Genomic DNA, 4,266 nt, shown 5'->3' with positions numbered 1-4,266 from the left:
CGGCCCCCATAAGAAAAATAGCTCAATTTCTAAAGATATCATGAAAATTGTAACAACACCCAAAGTTAAAAATCTGAAATTTCATTTCTCCTCAAAACTAATAGTAATTAAGTACTCATCTTAGGAAAGCTATCTCAATAATTTCACGCTGATTCCGACTTTGTTTTCAAAGATTTCTCTCAATTTGTATAAGTGACATTGAGTTATATTTATCACATATGGAATAAAAAAGTAATTTTCTTATTTTGAATTGAATGAAAAATCAACAATTAATGAAAAATTAATAATTCAATAATTAAGAAAGCGTTATAAAAAAATATAGTTTGAAATTTTATGTAATTAATTTCCATTTAAAATCATCCTAAAATAACAGAATCTACCTCTTAAAATTTCATCATTAATGTATACACGTATTATCTAATATTTTTTTTTTAAAGATGCCGTAGTAGTTCTTCTACATATTCCTAAAAAGTATTACCAATAACTTACGAGAAAGTGAGATGTCCTGTCTTTCCCCGGAGTCTCGTCCCGCCACGGTCTTCCCCAGTCATTGACATTCGAAGTATGTTATAGATTTCTGACTTTGAAAGCCCAGTTATTAACCTCTAAATTGTATATACAGTCAAATTTGGAAATAACGTGGGATTAGGGGCTAGATGAGGTGGGGAACAAACCCGATTGAGTGCCTCTTCGGATGAAAACGCTTTTGTTTGCATGCGTCTGTGTGGTAACGGCACACTCCCAAAAGATCCTTTTTACTCCTACCTGCGGCGCTGCGTCAATATTTGGAAGGGATATATAACCGGGGGCGTTATATCCGAGTTTAACTGTAATGATATGTGTGTAAAGGTTGGTTTGTATTTTCTATGAAAATTTGAAAAAGTTTGTTAGATTTGAATTTTTGAGATACAAAAAATGTACCTACATAAAAGCGGTTTGATATGCTTATTTTATTATTTTTTTATTTGAATCAAAATTACTCCTGTTTTAGCTTCCTATATCCATAGTGACCGCCGCATAGTTCCCTATTCCCAAAAAAGAACGTGTTTTCAATATATTGAATTCCTTCTAATTGTACCGATAGGCACACCTCGCAGAGATGTCTTGCATTCCGCAAAAGTGTTTATATTTTGAGTTTATTTAATTCCTTCATGTGGAATATAAGTTTTGAAATTTTAATTCTAATCATTTCAAGACCGGCCTCTCTAGGGTTAAAATGACTTTAATTCGCGCATTTTACATGTTTACATTCATACTTTTTTTAACACGTTTGAAAACATTAATAATATAAAATTAAATATAAATTTGAATATTTTCCTAATTTATAAGTTAAAAAACGATTTAATGATGACAAAAATAGGTTAAATATATGTTTCCGTTAAATTATACTAAGTCAATTGAGAAGAATAGGATTTACGATTTTCATTTGCCCATTTCCAAGTGCGAATTGACCGCCGGCCCACGGTCAGGCCAACCGTCGGACGGTTGGTCCAACTATGTACGCCACTGGTCGGGCCAAGCAGCTAAATGATAATGCTGATAACGGTCAACCGCTTTTGGCTTCTCCACGTCGGGCCGACATATGGTCCCATATATGGGCCATCTATTAAGATGACACTGGCGCAACCTTCGACAAAAATTAACTTAACGCTTTAAAAGATCTTACTCGCATAGGATTCGAACCCTACATAAACTACCTAAACTAGGATATTTTCCACCGCTTACTCTAACTACTTGGCTATCGAAGTACTTAAAGTTTGGTTACAAAAACTGTGCTGATTAGTTTGACTCTCATCGCACTCCTCAATAACAGAAAGATAGTTGAAATCGCCTAAGTTTTATAGTCACATTATTAAAAAATATTCCAATATTATATAATAAAAAAATTTATAAACAAATTATTTTTTGCAAGAATGTTTTCTAAAATTTTCCATAATTTTACGTTATTTAAGTTATATTGCGAGAAATTTCGATAAAAACAACATGATGATTAAAAAATTTTTCTTGATATTATTATTGTTAAAGTTACAAACAAATTTAATGAACAAATGCATTAATCAGGAATTTTTCGATAGAAACATTTTTTTTCTATTTTAATTTTTTTTAAATAAGGAACTTTATGATAATCTTAGCAAAATTCCTAATTTTTTTTATTATTATTATTCTTTGTTTAAACAAATTTAGTAAACAAATCCATTATTCTGGCATTTATCGGCAGTGAAATTCTTGTTTTTCAATACCAGTCCTATCAATTGGGAACTTTATAACAATTTAAGCAAAATTTATAATCAGTTGATAGACTTAATGATTTTTAAAAATAATTCTAATTTAAAAATCCATTAATCAGGCATTTGTATATATAAACATTCGTTTTTTCGATGTCAACTTTTTAATTAGGAACTCCATAATAATTTAAGCAAAATTCTTATACTTATAAATTTTATTTTTTTTAACAAATTTGATAAACAAATTCATTATTAGGGCATTTTTCAACGGAAATATATATTTTTTTTCAATTTCAGACTTTCATTGGGATCTTCATAATAAATTCAGCAACATTGTGATTAGTTGATAAATTTCATGATTTTTTAAAACTAATTTAACAAATAAACGCATTATTCGGGCATCTGTGGACGGAAAAATTCGTTTTTTTTTTAATTCAGTTTTTTCATTTGGGACCTTTATGATAATTTCAGTTAAATGCATATTTAGTTGATACATTTTATGATTTTTTCAGCAAATTTAATAAATATATGCAATATTTGGATATTTGACAACGAAAGAATTGTAGAAAATGTTGGAAAAGTCGAAAAATGCCTGATAAATGCATTTTTTAAATTAAATATTAATAAAATATTAACAATAATAATTTCACGAAGAAATTTCTTAATCATTATATTGTTTTTATCCAAAGTTCTTGCAATATAACTTTGAAAAACGAAAACATTCTTTGAACAAATAATTTTTGTATAATAAATTTGCTTGTTTATTTTATAATATTGGAGCATCTTTAACTAATGTTACTCCATAAAACTTAGGGGATTTTAACATAGAAAAAATGGCCTTTTTTCGTCATATTTATTTATTTATAAGAAATTGAAAACCTGATTTAAAATATAAAACAATTATTATGATTCTAATTTTAAAGCGTATAGGTTATTCACTTAAAAATATTATTGGATTGGAAATTTAAATTAATAAATTTTGAATGCCTAGTTCTCGCATGATTTTTTAAAAGGAAATTTTGGTATTTTCTTAAGGGCATGTGATACTTACAGTATCCCCGACTTTTTTTCCACAAAAATGAAAATTTTTAAAAACTGAATTCGGAGATGCTATAAAATATCATAATGGATGTCCCCAGACTCTTTTTTGAGGGATAATAACAAAAAAATTTATTGTGCTAAATAAAAATGTTATGCATATGTATTATTTTGAGGTTGCGTCGTTTTTCATCTCTGCCTTTCCGATAATCTGGAAATTATTTATGAAATAAACTTTTTTGATTGCCTGCAAAAAGGGTTAGTTCCGGGAGATTAGTTACTATGTTTATTTGCAAGTCCAAAGTTTTCGGCCAAAAATATTGTGTAGTTTGGAAGTAACGATCGGGTGAATTGTAACACACATAACATCGAAATATACACGTACGTTGTTAGCAATATCAAAAATTTTTTGATAAAAACAAGCCGTCGGAACCTAAAACTGGTAAAATCGATACTAATTCCTAAGCGCTATGCGAATTAATCAGATTTTGCTAAATTAAAACTTTTTTGAATTAAACCAAAAAAAAGTGTGTGAGACGTCCGTTAGCATAGTCACTATTATGTCCCAAATTTTTAAGACAAAATATTGATTATTAAAGAAAAAAAGCCGTCGGAACCTAAAACTGGTAAAATCGACAATTTTCTAAGTATCACATGCCCTTAATACATTAAATTGGAAAGAGGCTTGACCATTTGGGAAGCTATACTTTAAAAATATTCAGTGTTTGATGCTTATTTGGAATTATTTAATTTTGCAGGATTTAAAATTGACTTGATTATATATTAAAATAGATACATTTTGAATATGTAGCAGTATTCAATTAATAATTTTGAATGTTTCATTTCGACATTTTTAATTATTATATTGTGTCACAAATTAACAAAGTTGTTACATTTTTGTTGATTTGAAACTAAAGCTGATAATTTAAAATATACCTAAATAATAAATATTTACCCTCAAATGTTCCTATTTTTTATTAAGAATTTGTAATGGTTTATTTTG

This window comes from Belonocnema kinseyi, chromosome 4 (genome assembly GCF_010883055.1).
Source record: "Belonocnema kinseyi isolate 2016_QV_RU_SX_M_011 chromosome 4, B_treatae_v1, whole genome shotgun sequence".
Classification (NCBI taxonomy): domain Eukaryota; kingdom Metazoa; phylum Arthropoda; class Insecta; order Hymenoptera; family Cynipidae; genus Belonocnema; species Belonocnema kinseyi.
This window is presented reverse-complemented; position numbering follows the sequence as displayed.